The 16,270-nt window shown below is 42.5% G+C and overlaps 1 pseudogene; it reads right to left on the bottom strand.

The window, feature by feature from the left end:
- Positions 1-15,082: 15,082 nt before the first annotated feature.
- Positions 15,083-15,943, bottom strand: LOC125403133 (glyceraldehyde-3-phosphate dehydrogenase pseudogene; annotated as a pseudogene).
- Between the last annotated feature and the right edge of the window lie 327 nt (positions 15,944-16,270).

Raw genomic sequence — 16,270 nt, 5'->3', positions numbered from 1 at the left:
CCATCTCCGAACATAACACATGTATAACTGCTGTTGGTTATCGAAGAATGCCTCTCAAGGAGGTTGGCACTTAGCCTAAGAGTGCTGACGATAGCCAGCGCGTACCTCATTCTTTCTTTCTCCTTGTGTGCGAACTGAGTGTTACTAATCGTCTTAGTGATCATTAAAAGCCAAGTGATACAGGTTTGGAGAGAGAATCATATTTCAAATGGCTTTTTATCTCCACATGAGGCTTCCTACATCCCAGGAGAAATATTCTATGAACACATCTTTGAAGTAGTTTCCAAAGGAGTAGAGCAATTTATAATAACCATTATGTAGGATTATATGGAAATGTAGGATAATTGCTATAGCTGGAGTTTTGAGGCTGGTCCCAGCCTGGTGTTAGAAAGAACAGCAATGGGATCTTTGCACTGAAAGAATGTTTTTTTAAGAAGCAAAGGTAGCCTTTTTCTCTCTCCCTCCTCTTGAGAGTAAATAAGCTGTCACTGTGAATATCAAGACTTCTGTTTTGTCTTGTATTTCATATGGCACACCTCCCCCCACCCTCCCACCTCCCGGAAAGTGATGGAGCAAAGCCTGACACGGCTCCCAGAGAAACTACACAGCTCCTGAGAATCCTTAGTGACCAAAAGGCTAAACTGCTTAGAGGCAGAGGCATATCCTCTCCCAGGCACCGGCCTCTGATCCACTGCAGTTCCTCCCCCACTCAGCTTTACTACCATAAGCAAGAGAATGACCCTTCTAGAGCCCTGTCCTCCGGCCTCTGCTTTATCCCCCCTCAGCTTCTCCGGGGAGTTGAGGAACGCAGGAAAATAGCTGCAGGGTTTGGCTTCCAGTTGGTCAACCCTGATGCTAATTTCTCTATGGGACATTTTTAATCTCCATTCTTGGCAAGAAACTGCAGAACTACAAAAGCTGCCAGCTGCATGAAAATATGTTGAAGAGGGGGTGAGGGGTGTGGGCTGGGGGTGGGGGTGGCGGGTGGAAGAGCAGGGTGTCTAGCAGGGTGTCTGGGAGTAAAGGGTTTATCAGACTTCTTATCCCTGCTTAGATAGTCTCATCTAGCTATCAACCCAGAGAATTTGACTCACATTTCACCTATTGCATGGATATAATAAAAAGGACTGGGGGGCACCCAATTTTTTTTTGATTGTTTTCTTCCCCTTTTTTTTTGTTTGAACAGGGTCTCATTATGTTAGCCAGGCTAGCCCTGAACTCACAATCCCACCTCGTTCTCCCAAGTGCTGGGGGAGTGTGCTTCCATACTGGGAATAAAGTTCTTTTTCTTGTTCCTTATATTTCATGAGCTGCCTCTAATTAGGCCAAGCACCCTGTGTTTGCTTAGTAGCTCCCAACTTCCTCATGCCTTCTAAAATATATACAAACCACCTACTGTGGACCAGATCATTTGCTGCACATTATAAATGGATTTTTCCTTTCATCCATTAAATATGGTTTGTATACCTAATACATGGTGGTAGTTTGAATGTAATTGGCCCCCATAACAGGGAGTGGTACTATTAGAAAGTGTGGCTTTGCTGGAATGGGCCTGGCCTTTGTTGGAGGAAGTGTGCCATGGTGGAGAAGGCCTTTGAGAGTTCCTCTGCTCAGGATACTGCCCAGTCTCTCAGTCGAATTCCTGTTGCCTGCAAGATGTAGGATTCTCAGCTTCTCCAGCACCGTGACTATCTGCATGCCGCCATCCTCCCTGTCATGATGATAATGGACTGGATCTCTGAACCTTTAAGTAAGCCACCCATTAAATGTTTTCTTTCTAAGAGCTGCTGTGGTCATGGTGTCTCTTCACAGCAATGAAAACACTAATTAAGACACACGTGAAAAACACTGTTTGACTCCTTGGAGAAAATCACCAAGTAGATGGGAAGAGGCCTACATTTTTTTTTCTTTCTCTTACTCTTGCTTTATTTTTGTGCTCTGTTTTGATCTTGGAAATTACTGTTAGCAACCAGCAAGTCTTGAGCTTATAGCATTTCTCTTGTCTCTACCCAAAACCCCCATTGGAAAAACTTACATTTTTCATGGGGGCAATACATACAGAAAAATTTGAAGATTGGTGCATGACTGAGATATAGGAGAGTTGTGAGGCTCAGGGTGAATGGACTCTTGTTTCTTAGGCGGCAAGTGAAGATGTAGTGGTTAGGTTTATATATGAGCAGAGACCTGGAGAAAGCAAGAGTGTTGATCAAGTAGTTACTCAGGGAGAAAGTGTTAGAGGTGGGAGGAATGGCAAGAGCACAGACCCTGGGATGAAACATGAAACCCAGAGGCAGAAACAGTGTGAAAAGCCTCTCAAGGAGCATAGAGCTGGAAGGGGAAAGACTAATCAGGAATCTCCCTAGCAGCTGTCTAGTTCTAAAAGCGCTGTGTCAAGGGGAAAGTTCAGGCAGGTTGGAAAGATCACGTAAAAGACTTCTGATTGAGAGCTGGAGGCGTGGTTTGGTTGTCTAGCAACCATAACATCTTGACTTTGTATAGCATACTCTGGACACAGAGACATGGGAATTCAGAGTCATTCTCTTCTACTCAAAGTTCAGAGCTAAACAGCAATAAAAATTATTTAAAAATCTATTAAAATTATTAAAAATCTATTAAAAAATAGATTTCCTATTAAATCTAGGGAAAGGAGTGGCTTAGGATCTAGAAGCTGAAGTCGAGGAAACTGAAGTTAGTGAGAGAAAGATGGCTGGAGAGGAATCGGAAGAGCTTTTCCTTTCTACAGGAAAGGGCTCAGATTTGAGAGGGGTAAAGCAGGCAATGTTAGCTCCAGGATAGAGACGACAACAGAGGTAGGCTGGGAGGACATGAGAGGTAAGTGCCGGCCTCAGACAACTCACTAAAGGGTCTTTGCATTCACTTCACTGATTGAATAAATACGTTGACAGTCTCTGCTCCCTGCTGGACCAAATAAAGCTATAACCCTGCTTCATTTACCTCTGTGTCCTCAACACCTACCCAGAAAAGTAAAGTACAACAAAGGCATTCCAGTGATCTGATATCATCCGAAAGTCTTAATAATGAAGACGACAGGGTTCTGCCAGAGTTGGGGTTTGGAAAAGGTCAGCCAACTTCACAGGGTTCAAAGTTGTGATTTCTGTTTGAAACCTGGAGATGAAAGCTGACGATAGGGCCAGTGAGATAGCTCAGAGGGTAAAAGCACTTCTGGCAGACGTCTGGGGATCTGAGCACAATGCCAGGAACTCATGTGTTTTAGTTTGCTTCTCGGTTGTAGCGATAAACACCAGAGTGAGAAACAACTTGTGGAAGAAAGGTTTATTCTAGTTTATAGGTTACAGTGAGTCCATCGTTGAGAGAATCCAGGCTAGAAACTCAAGGCAGGAACATAAAGGCAGGAAATAAAGCAGCGGGACCATGGAAGAATAATTATTGGCTTGCTTCTCCTTGGCTTGCTCAGCTTGCTTTCCTATGCAACCCTGGATCACCTGCCCAGGGGATTTGTCCCCCCCCCCCCGCCCCACATCAATTATTAACCAAGAAAGGGCTCCACAATCTGCTACGACACAATCTGATAGAGGCAATTTCTCAACTGAGGTTCCCTCTTTCTAGGTATCTCTAGTCTGTGCCAAGTCAACAAAAAACCTAACCAGCACATTACACTAAGGTGGATGGAGAGAACTGACCTTGTGAAATTGTCCTTTGACCTTTATACATGTTCTGCAACACGCACATCCCCCATACTGATGAAAGTTTGGTTTGGGTTTTTCATTTAAGCTGACGGTGAGAGCAGAAAACTTCCTCAAGGATCAGCAGCACCAAGGCCCCAGTACTGCTTCATGACATTGAGGCGAGAAGGAGTAACATCTGGACTAGGTGTCAGGGTTCTGGGTTTGAAGGCTCTGCTCACTCAGTACATTGTGTTACAAAGTAATGTGGTTGGATACAGACAAGACTGCAATACTTTCTGGTTTTGAGATTGTGCATAGTGTTTTCTCTGTAGACCAAGCTGGCCACAAATTCAGAGATCCGCCTGCCTCTGCCTCCTGAGTGCTGGGATTAAGGATGTGTACCACCACCACTTAGCAAATGTAGTGTTTCTGACCTGGGAGAAAAAGGAGGTGACACAGCTTTGAGAAAAGGCACTGAGATGGAGCCAGATCTTATATTATTTTTTTATTTAAAAATGTGTTTATTTTGTGTGTGCGAGCAAATACATGAGTTGGCATACCAGCAGAGGACAGGGTTACTTTTGGGAGGCAGTTATTTCTCCTTCCACTGGATCCTTGGGAATGAATTCAGTGCCTCAGGCTTCCCAACAGGTGCCTTTACCCACAGAGGGTAAGTTTAAAGACAAATATTTCAGAAACAATTCCTAATACTTGCTCCTTTAAAAAAAAAAGTGTGGTTTTGCTATGTGATCCAGACTGGTCTCAAACTTCTGGACACAAAGATGTCTCACAATTAGCTGGAATTACAGATGCACACAACTCTATCTGGTTCTGGAGCTTCCTCTCACAGCTGATGTGACAGATTTGATGTTTTCCACATAAGCCTCCATGTCCCCCTTTCCTAACTCCCAGGAGTCCTCAAGTTCCACCAGAGGAAACGAGAATTCTCCCAGAATGTGAGCAGGTATTCTCTATGCAGCTCTCAGGCATACTCAGTTCAGCTGGTTGATCCAGCAGTGTGCATGTAACCTCCAGGGTCCTGGTTGACCCACTACTGTGCACATAACCTGCGGGGTCCTGGCTGACCCAAAGCTGTGCATGTAACTTCAGGGGTTCTGGTTAACCCAGGGCTGGGGATGTAACCTCCGGGGTTCTGGTTGACTCAGCACCGGGGATGTAACCTCAGGGGTTCTGGTTAACTCAGCACTGGGGATGTAACCTCCAGGGTTCTAGTTGACCCAGGACTGGGGATGTAACCTCCGGGGTTCTAGTTGACCCAGGACTGGGGATGTAACCTCCGGGGTTCTGGTTGACTCAGAGCTGGGGATGTAACCTCAGGGATTCTGGTTGACTCAGGGCTGGGGATGTAACCTCCGGGGTTCTGGTTGACTCAGAGCTGGGGATGTAACCTCAGGGGTTCTGGTCTATCCAGTGCTGTACCTGTAACCTCAGGAATTCTGATTGGTTGCATGTGGAATGGTGTGACAGAAAAGCACACTTTACTTTGATACAAAACAGTGTGGTTGGTGATATGGTACAGATACAGGTTCTGGAAAGGGGTGGCAATTCATGCCATTTGCAGAGTGACTCTGGGGTCGGGGTTAATGCAGAGGAAGCCAGAGTTTGAAGGATGGAAGGAAGACACTGGTAGGCCCTAGAGCCAAATTCCACCTGGAGTCAGCCCTGCTTCTGGATTTTTCTGAGTAAGTCCCTACTTTCATCTAATTTATCATTTAAGTTGAGACTTTGAGAATTGGAGGCCAGTTTTCCTAGGTGGTGAGAAATTCAGAGACAATGCTGTGCCCCCTAAAATAAAGCAGTGTGATAGGAGATCAACATGAGGATGGAGTTGCTCCAAGATGTGTCCTTAAGTCTTTCTCAGGGATGTCTTCCAAGAATTAATGCCATAAATATACTAGTTAAATTTGAGTAAGTAAAAATGTGTGCTTTGTTTTTTTCATTGCCAACAGCTAGAAGAACCCCGCAGTGGAACATGTTCTTAGCATCCATGAGGCCGTGGGTTCAAGCCCCGGCACACACACACACACACACACACACACACACACACACATTCTCACATGCGTGCACATGCACACAGTGTGCAGAGGAAGGGATGGGAATGAGAGAGAGAGAGAGAGGGGGGAATAAAGAGAGAGAGAGAACAGTACTAAGTGCCAAGTGTTGGTCTCTGCTGTTTTTCCCCTCCTCAAAGGTAAACTATTAGCGCCTACAACAGTTTCTAGTGGGTGATTCATAAAATATTTGTCTCTCCCTTTTAATCGATGTAGCAGTGTTCTCTATAGTAAGCCTCTTGCTGAGAAAAATAACTTCTAAGTATCTGAAAAAAAATTAAATTACATTTATTTATTGGATGTGTGACTTAGTGTCATAGCAGGTGGGCGGAGGTCAGAGGACAACTTTCAAGAATCTCTCTCCTTCCAGCTTGTGGGACCCAGGATTTGAACTTGGGCCATGAGGTTTGGCAGCAAATACTTTAGACACTGAACTTTATTGCGGGCAAAATATCAGAAAATATTACAGCTGTTCCTTATCTAATACTGTGTGACTGGCTGCCTTTCACTCTTAATTTTATTGCTATAGACGCCACCTGTGTGAAAAACTTTTTTCTCCAACAATGGCTGTCAGCCGTACTTCCAAACTGTCCATACTTCCTGAACTTCCATCTTCCTCTTTACATCAACTACCTAAAAACATCAGACTGTGGAGCTGAGCTTCCACCAGTGACTTTAGGGAGAAAAGACAGAGGCTCTTTTGGCTGAGTGTGTTCCTTAGCAGATTTTGGGTGTTGGCCCACCACTTTTACAAGAAGAAATTCCCTTGCTGAATTACTTTTGCTTAGTTCATGTGTTCTTTTGTGCAAATTTGGATTGTTCGTTTCCCAACTATTTGGGGGCTTTCCAGGATTTCAAGTCCACTTCTGAGAGTAGTCAGATGCCCTCCCTTTGTGGGGGCATACTCCGGAACCATTTCTGTGTCCCCACAGGTGAACAAAACTCTTACAGATTGATAATGATCTCAGGACAGAAAATTTTTCAGCAGTAGGGAGAGGACCAAAGAAAATACTGTGGCAACTAGGTAACTTTTGTGCACAAAACCAAGGTAAGCAATGTGAAGGATGGCAATGTATATGTTGGTTGGTTGAATTATGCCGGGACTGAAGGAGAGAGTGGATGAGACTTGTCACTGACATGAAGTGAATGTGGAGTCCTGCCCCATGCCTCCTCAATGTCCTTGGAACTTTTGTTTGCTAAGAAGCACCTAACCCAGGAAATATTACATTAACTACATAAAAGTGTGTTGCATTTGTTTATGTTGTGGAATATTACTTTAACTACATAAAGGTGTGCTATATTTATTTTATGCTGCATTTGTTTAAAGATGTGAAAATGTGTTGCTTTTTTACCTAAGGCACCTGCTTGGTCTAATAAGAAGCTGAACAACCAATAGCTAGGCAGAGGACAGTTAGGTGGGGCTGGTGAGCAGAGAATAAGAAGGAGGAGGACTCTAGTCCTAAGGGAGAAGAGAATGAGATGGAGATGCCCAGGGTCAGCCAGCCAGGCGGCAGCCAGCCAGCATGGAGACATGGATAGGAAGGAAGGAAGGAAGGAAGGAAGGAAGGAGGAAGGAAGGAAGGAAGGAAGGAAAGAAGGAAGGAAAAAAGAAATGAAGAAAGAAAGAAAGAAAGAAAGAAAGGAAAAGAGGAAAGAAGAAAGGAAGGAAGGAAGGAAGGAAGGAAGGAAGGAAGGAAGGAAGGAAGGAAGGCAGGCAGACAGGCAAAAATCATCCCTGAGGCAAAACATAGGTAAAGAGAAACAGGTTAATTTAAGTTTAAAAAAAAAAAAAAAGCTGACCAGAAACAAGTCTAAACTAAGGCCAAACATTCATAACGAATAATAAGTCCCCATGTCATGACTTGGAGCCTGGCAGTTGGAGAAAGCCTGATGCATGGCCTCATGAGGTAATTGAGAGGAATGAAGCATTCAAAGTCAGAGTGCAAAAAAAGCCTCATTTGGGAATGTTGAGATTCTGATTAGTTATGGGAGTGTGAGAAATCTATATTATGCAGGATTGAGACTCCGATGGTTAACTCTTACGAGGCCAGAATGGGAAACAATTAGGTGAAAAGGGCTCCAAGGAAACAGACCAACTTCTCTGGAAGCACCAAAGGCTCTGCCACTATGTGATACATTCACAGGCTTCTCTTACTTTAGTCCACATCAGGCTCAGGTAAGACAAAATAGCACCGAGGTCACTTTCTCCTTCCCAGTTTCTTCATATGGTTCCCAAACAGCAGCAGCACCTCTGGTGTTGGGCACACTTCCCCTTGTACCAGGGTGTTGTCTGAGGTTTCTGTCCTGCCCAGTTCCCGCGATGGGCTTCCTCCTCAATGAGAACAGGAGAATCTTGGGAAGGAGGAAGCCCATTCCTCTGCAGTTGTGATCAGGCCATAGAAGAAGCAAGATGTGACTGCCTCGCTGAAAAAGGTACCAAGCCATGAGGCTAACATAGACAAGACTAATGGGCTAATATAAGTTATAAGAGTTAATAAGAAGCCTGAGATAATAGGCCAATCAGTTTATAACTAATGTAGACCTCTGTGTGGTTTCTTTGGGACTTAGCGATTGCGGGAATTAGTGAGGACAGGAAAACCTCGGACAACCCCAGGGAACTAAGGGAAAATCAAAATGGGATCCAAAGAACACTGCTTGGTGTTTACAATAAAAAGTTGTGGTGAGGCAACACACTATGAATTGCTGTTTTTCTCTGTCTGCTACTTGAACTCATTCTAAACTCAAAGACTGGCTACAGTAGATGATTATAGCTGAGATTTTGACTGCTGATAAAGACTTTGAGGGCTGGGTCAACCACCCCCAAGGTGAAAAACTTAAGAACTATGAAGTTCTGAGCAAGTCACATAAAGATATGTAAAGATGAGACTTTGTATATTGATGTGGGATTCCCCTCTGTATGCTGTGAATATCATTGGTTAATAAAGGAACTGCTTTGGGCCTGTAGCATACCTATAAGGGAACAGAGCTAGGAGGGGAAAACTAAACTGAATGCTGGGAGGAAGAAGGAGTCAGAGAGAAGCCGGGAACTAATTAATGGCCTCCCCTCCTTACTACAAATTGGGGCTAATGTGGTGGACTAAATCCATGTAAAACCTGAGAAAGCTTAAAAAATAGTTCTAGACACTAAAAAACAAAGTTTAGTCACATTTTTATGATATTAAAAATAATTAGGGTAAAGTTCAAACCTTAATGTCGAACTGCTGCTTAAATTTATGGCTAACCAAAGTTTATTTGAAAATGTGTAGGTTTTTTTGTTGTTATAGCTTTATTTAACTACATAACTTTTGCAAACTAGTTTAAAAAACCAGACTAGTACAATTTATGGTTTTCAATAACTATACTTGGAGGCCTAGGGTCAGAGGAATTAAAAAGAGACAATATTTTGCCTCTTTTTCTCTGAGGTCAACTAGGTCCCAGAGGACTGTGGATAATGTGGGATGCCTTTCTGTATGCTGTGAATATGTTTTTTATTACCATTGGTTAATAAAGAAACTGATTTGGCCAATTTCCAGGCAGTATAGAGGCAGGCAGAAAATCCTAACAGAGATACAGGGAGAAAAAGGTGGAGTTAGGGAGATGCCAGCAGTGACTGTAGAAGAAAGACGTGAGGTAATGCCACAGCTATGTAACAATACATAGAAATTTAATAGAAATGAGTTGATTTAATATGTAAAAGCTAGTCAATAATAAGCCTGAACCGTCAACCAAACAGTTTGCAGTTAATATTAAACCTCAGAGTGGTTTAATATTCAGGGACTGGCAGGTGGGAGAGAAACCACCAGGAACAAATGGCACCTAATGTGGGGCATGGGTCCACATAAGACCTAAAAAAGCCTTTTTTTTTTTTTTTTTTTTTTTTTTTTTTTTTTTTTTTTTTTTTTAGATAGGCTCTGTTTGCTGGCAGCAAACAGATGTACAACTCCTTTAAGAGACAGCTTCCTGGTTCATGCTGGTGGCACAAACAGCTCTTTTGAGAGGTCCTACTGTGGATCACTTGAAAAGGGTTTATAGGCAGCATACTGCAAGCTGCTTGATGTTAGTGTGGACCTGCTACATTTCTAGAGTTGGGTGATGAGCATTGCTCCCAGAGCTAGTGGTGAACATACCTGTGCCATGTTGGAGAGCCAAACATGGCAGAACCAACAGCCAAATCCTTGACTTTGGTCCTAGCCATGCACACTTAGTATTTTAAAAACTCTTCTGGTCAAAACATGATTATAGATATGTAATAAAGACAAAATCAGACAAAAAGGCCTCTGAATGGGACACATTGTGTTTGATAAATACGTTTGGGTTTGGGAGAGAGACAGTAAAGGATAGACAGAAACATAGATTAAAAGAATAATCTAAAAAAGGGGGGGTTCCAATGTAATTTTGGGTCTCTCAGCTAGGCTTCCTGGAGTAGAACATGACCAACAACCTCATTTAGTCGGAAGAAGCCAGATCCATTATTGTCCCAATTCTATTAGGGCAGTAACAGATCACCTCTTCAGAAAAAGGGAAGATGATTTTTAAAAATGTATCATTAAAAAGGGAGAAAATTGTGAGAAATGGTTTTGTTTGTTTCTATCAAAGGTAATTAGTTCTTCAAGGGCCCATATTTCCTGAACTATCCCCTTCTCCTTTGTGCAATTAGCCAATCATGTGACCAGTGAGATAGTGTAGTCACCACTGATAACCAGTTTAAAGGACAGAGGACATTTTGTCTAAGAGCCTTTGCTAGCCTGGTTGGGTTCTGTTGTAGCCTTTCTGCAAAAAGAAATCACCTTGTCAAATGACTTTGTTTATGCGTTCTTTTGTGGGACACTGAGATTATTTTCCCAACACCTGCAAACAAGAATGAGCAGCTAAGTTTATTTAATCAATGAAAGGAAGCAGCAGCAGCAAACACCTGCAAGCCATTGCAGGTTTTCTTGTTTTTGTTTTGTTTTGCTTTTCAGTTCTTCAACCTCTTTAGCCAAACTCCTGCAGAGAGCTCTTTAGGCTGTAACCCTTAGCTACCTCATGCAAAGTTGCCCCAAATGTTTTTATATATGCTGCTTTGTTTGACAGCTGTGTCATATGTTCTAAACAACAGGGTATGTAAATAAAGGCTGTTGAGCCAAAGCTTTGTATTTGAGACACTTGGAGGATTCAAAGCCTTTTTGTTGTTTTTGGTTTTGGCATGTAACTCTCTTTGCTCCTGCATGTATATGGATTTCTTTTTCTCTTTCACTGAACTACCTATTAGTTAATTCAGCATGTGCTGATGTAGGCAGAAGTTTCTGTCCTATAAACCACTCCCAAGTAACCACACAGAGGCTTAATATTAATTATAAATGCTCAGGCAATAGCTCAGGCTTATGACTAGCTAACCCTTACATTTTCAATGAAACCATATTTTTGTCTATGTTTGGTACCATGACTTGGTATACTTTTTGTTCATCTTGCTTCTCTCTACAACTGCTCATTACTCCTCTGACTCCACCCTTACTCTTAGCATTCTCTGTTTGGCTCTTTCCCTAACCTTATCCTGTCCAGCTCTTGGCCAGTCAGCTTGTTTATTAAACCGATCATAGTAAAACGTATTCATACAGTGTAAAGGAATATTCCATATACTTATTGTGAGGGAATGCTGGGTATTTTTTCTTACATCCAGGGCATTATGTTCTTTGTTCTCCTGAGACTGGCAATGGGGCTAATGAGTGTACAGTCTTCAGCGATTATTAAGAACAAACATTAAACAAATACTGGTTGCAAACGTTTTTATTGTTAGTTCTATAGATATTTAATTTTGAACCTGTATCAGAAGAGGTCATTACCCATTTAGACAACTAAATATTTGTAAGGGAAACAGACAATAGGAGTCCCTCAAAATAGAACATTACTACCGAGTCCTTACTTCATACAGACAGAATTCAGTAAATAACTACGTGTTATCACAGAAGTGACAATGAATCCTGTAGTTTGTCCCTTAATTCATTATTTATAACATTGCTTATTTTGTACTTTAAAAACTACTTAATTTCCTCACTTCCATTCCCCCATTTTCATTGTATAAAATTACCAAATATGGAAGAAACAGTGTTGGGTTACCATTCATAGTAGGGTGTATGGGTGTGTGCACACTTGCTTGTGCATGTGTGCAAATGTGTGCAGGTATCTGTAAAGGCCAGTGATCAACATGTGTCTTCTTCTATCACCCTCTACATTTGAGATCGGGTATATCACTGGATCAGAGCTAAGGGCTGGGATTGTGGCTTAGTGATAGAGCACCTGCCTCAAATGTTCAGTTCTTAGTACTGAGCAAGAAATGGAGCTAACCAATTAGGTAGACTGACTGGCCGGCAAACTCACAGCTCTGCCTGTGCCTTCTCTGCCACCACTAGATTTACAGATGTGTGCCGTTGCACCTGGCTTTTACACGAGTGCCAGGGATCTGCATTCAGGTGTTTGTGTTTTCATGACAAGCTCTTTACCCAGTGAGCAATTTCCCGAGGCCCTGGAGTGTTTTTATAGCTGTAACATTTTATTCTATCACACCATCCCCACAATATTAAAGTTCTAAGATATTAGAGGCATTGCTTGGAAAATGAGTTTGGACTCATCTGTGGCCCAGATGTGCTGTTCCTGACAAAGTTGTATGTTATTAAAATACTTTACCTAGAAGGAAATCCGTGGTCACAATCGGCACAACCAGGCCTAGAAAGAACTACTAAAAAGCTAACTTTCATCAGGCCCCGTCTTATCATCTTGGGCTTCATATGTCTTTCCTTACAGAAAAATTTGAAACATTTTTATTTTTCATTTCATTCATGTCCATGTGTGCCTATCAGTGTGAGTGTATGCAGATATGTGTATGGGTGCTCCAGGAGAACATTGAACCTCTTGGAGTTGGAGTTATAGGTCGTTGTGACCTGGGAACTGAACTCAGGTCCTTTAGATGATCAGCAAGGTCTCTTAATCACTGAGTTATCTCACCAGCCCCATAGCCCCATAGCTCTTTTCTTTACTTTCTGGTCATCATTTTATATATATATATATATATATATATATATATATATATATATATATATATATAGTTTGCTTGTTTGTTTGTTTGTTTGTTTGTTTGCTTTCCCCCTCCACTGGACTCTGAACTTATTTGTTGAGATCAGTCTGTTTGTGTATCAATTTTCTCTCCACGTCTAACATTGGATAGATGCCCAGTCAATGGTAAAATTGGTTTTACATTTGGCCACAAAGTAGTTTGCTCTTTCAAACGCTTTTATTGTCGCTGTGGCAAAATACCTAACAGAGCAGCTTATGGAAGGAAGGGTTTGTCTCGGATCGCAGTGTGAATTTGGCTTCACTTCTTCTTGTGAAGAAGGCACAACGGCAGAAGCATGATGAGGCTGGTCACAATATGTCCTTAGTTAGGAAGCGAAAGAAGGTGAATGCCAGTTCTCAGCCTAGGACCTTTGGGATGGTGGTACTCTCATTTAGGGTGGATCTTCCCTCTGTAATTAAGCCATTCTTGGAATACCCTCACAGACACATGCAGAGGTGTGTTATCATGGTGATTTTAAATTCAATCAAGTTGGCAAAGGATTGTATTTCTATTCCAAAATCAAACTAAAACAATAACATAAAATGGGTATGGTAAACTGAGAACACAGTGGCTCATATAGTAACCCAGTGAAAAAGAAGCAGTAGCATGGCTCGGGCTAGGGGCTTCCTCTTGCTGGAGGTCTGTCTCACTATGTAGCCCAGGCCATCCCAGAAACCCATTATCTTCCTGTCTCAGCCTCCCAGACAATGGGGTTACAAGTGTGGGCTGCCATGCTCAGGCTACGGATTTCTTTATGTTTAATTCTATTGACAGGTCCCACACTTGTGGCTGAGGGCCAGGAAATGCGTTTCTTCATTTGATCAAAGGAGGCACACACTTTCATCAGCTGCTGAGAAAGCAACCTAAAATGATTACACTCCATGTTCTGTCAAGACAATATGACAGAGCCCATCATAAAAAATGACTTGTAGACCTGAACGGACCCTTTCATCCAAAGACCTTGAGACACCGTACAAATGATAATTATCTCTTCCATCATCCCCTCTGAGGTAAGAATATTTTTCTTCATTCATAACTGAGTCTATATAAAATTATTTCTTCCAGACTCCCCAGGCATAGCTGGTATCAGTCAGCTCCTGAGAGATGTGTCAGCTGGCACGTAAGTTACATTGTAAAACAAGAGCTACTTTCAATCAGGGGGAAGTTATGTTGGGGCTACCCAGAGACTAGAGCATTATGGACTTTTGCATTTCAAACAGAAGTTCCCTAATGATGAGCAGAAATATACTCAAGGAATTTCAAGGTGAAAATTTGTTCGTTTGTATGTTATTTTAATTCCATTTTTAATATTTCAATCACCCAAGAAATAAATGGGCTTGAGATGCATTCTGAGGTTGTAAGTGACCTGGAGCCGACATAAAGAATATCTGACCAGCCATACATCCTCAGAGGAGTGATAATAAAAATCTTAATCTAGGAGAATGTTTCATTTTATTGCCCAAGTTCATGGAAGTTCACCATGTTTGATCAAACTTTTAATATCTGGCCACAACAAGACATCACTCCTGATGATCCCAGCCACACAGTACATGCTTGGAATTTTCATTCCCACCTTCGTGCTGCTAGGGAGGGGCCTTGTGATTTTTCAGTCTTACACAGTTTTTAAACATTTGTTCACAAATCATTTCAAGTGTCAAAAAAATTATCAGCACAAACTCCCACATACCCGTTAACTAGATTCTCCAATTATTGCCATTTGCAAATTTATTCCCCATATATATAAACTTATTCCTATTGGTGACTGAGCTGTGTTCACTATGGAGCATTACCCATCAACCCTTGTGTTTTCTGAGGACAAGGGTATCCCTATATGTAGCCACACTGCACTTACCTACCGAAGGTAATTAAGTATTGATCAATACTTTTATTGAATCTATTGTTTGCATATCAGTTTTGTCAGCTGATTCAATATGGACTTTTATTTTTTTTTAGTACAGGATCCAGACCAAAATCATGTATCACATTGTGATTGTCTTCTTTAATTTTGATCAATGCCCCAACCCAACTTTTCTTTATATTTCATAATGACATTTGGAAGAATACTAGCTCATTCTTTTGACAAGGCAAGAGCAATGAACTTTATTGATGGTATTCAAGATAGTAGGGTTTCCTAAGCTCCTCCCCTTCTTCTGGGTGTATGGAATGAAAGCTATGAGACTCAGATGCTCAGCATCAGGAGCTCAGCTGGGACAGGGCCTTGTCAGCAGCCAAGGATGCCTACATGCTTGCTAGGCTGAATGGTCCAGAGCTTCTTATTCCTTAGAAGCTATGAGGTCTACCACCCTCTTGCTGTAGTCATATTCATTACCATGCCAGAAAATGAGCTTTGCACAGTTGCCATTGAGAGCAATGTCAGCCCCAACATGAAAGGTGGAAGAATGGGTTTGCTGCTAAAGTTGCAGGAGACAACCTGGCCCTCAGTATCACCAGGATACCCTTTACTGGGCCCCTTGCACCTGTTTTACCATCTTCTTGAAGTCACTGTACTTGACAGCTTTCTCCGGGTGGCATGTCAAATCCATGAAGGATACACTGAGGGCAGGAGCACGGAAGGCCTTCCAGTAAACTTCCCATTCATCTCTGAAATTACCTTGTCCACAGCCTTGGCAGAGTCCCTGGGTGTTTTGGGTATCCCTGTGGCCATCAGACCTTAGCTTCCCAGAGGGGTCATCCACAGTCTTCTGTGTGGCAGGGATGGCATGTGCTCTGATCGTGAGTCTCTCTACAGTGCCAAAGTTGTCATGGATGGCGTTGGCCAGGGAACCTAAGCAGTTGGTGGTGCAAGAGGCCCTATTGGCAATCTCGTGTGAGCTGTCATACTTCTCACAGTTCACACTCACCGGAAACATGGCGGCAGCTGCAGAAGGGGCAGACATAATGACCCTTTTTGCTCCACCTTTCAAGTGGACCCTGACCTTCTCTATGGTGGTGGTGATACCAGGAGATGGCACAACATACTTGGTACCAGCATCACCCCATTTGATGTTGGCCAGATCTCACTCTTGGAAGATGGAGACAGCCTTCCCATCGATAAGGTTCCTGTTCTCAGCCATGACTATGCTCTGAAACTTACCATGGGAAGAATCGCATTAGAACATGTAGACCACATAGTTGAGGTCAATGAAGGGGTCACTGATGGCAATAATATCCACATTGCCAGAGTCGAAGGCAGCCCTGGGGACCAGGATCCCAAAATGACCAAATCCTTTACTCCAACTCTCGCTTCAAAGCAGTGCCTGGCACACAGGCTTAGCGCCTAGTCAAAGTCTTCTGTGCAGCCTTTCCACCACCAAACAGTGTGCCAGGTGGAAGAGGACCACATACCAGTCTAAATGGCAGGCACCCCTTCCTTTTGTCTTTTGTCTTTTAATCACATTCACGGTAATGATAAGATGGGAAGTAATTGAGCAGTTATTGAAAGCCTGCCTTTTCCAGAGAAG

The sequence above is a fragment of the Myodes glareolus genome, chromosome 3, assembly GCF_982192425.1.
Source record: "Myodes glareolus chromosome 3, mMyoGla1.1, whole genome shotgun sequence".
Classification (NCBI taxonomy): Eukaryota; Metazoa; Chordata; class Mammalia; order Rodentia; family Cricetidae; genus Myodes; species Myodes glareolus.
This window is presented reverse-complemented; position numbering and strand designations above follow the sequence as displayed.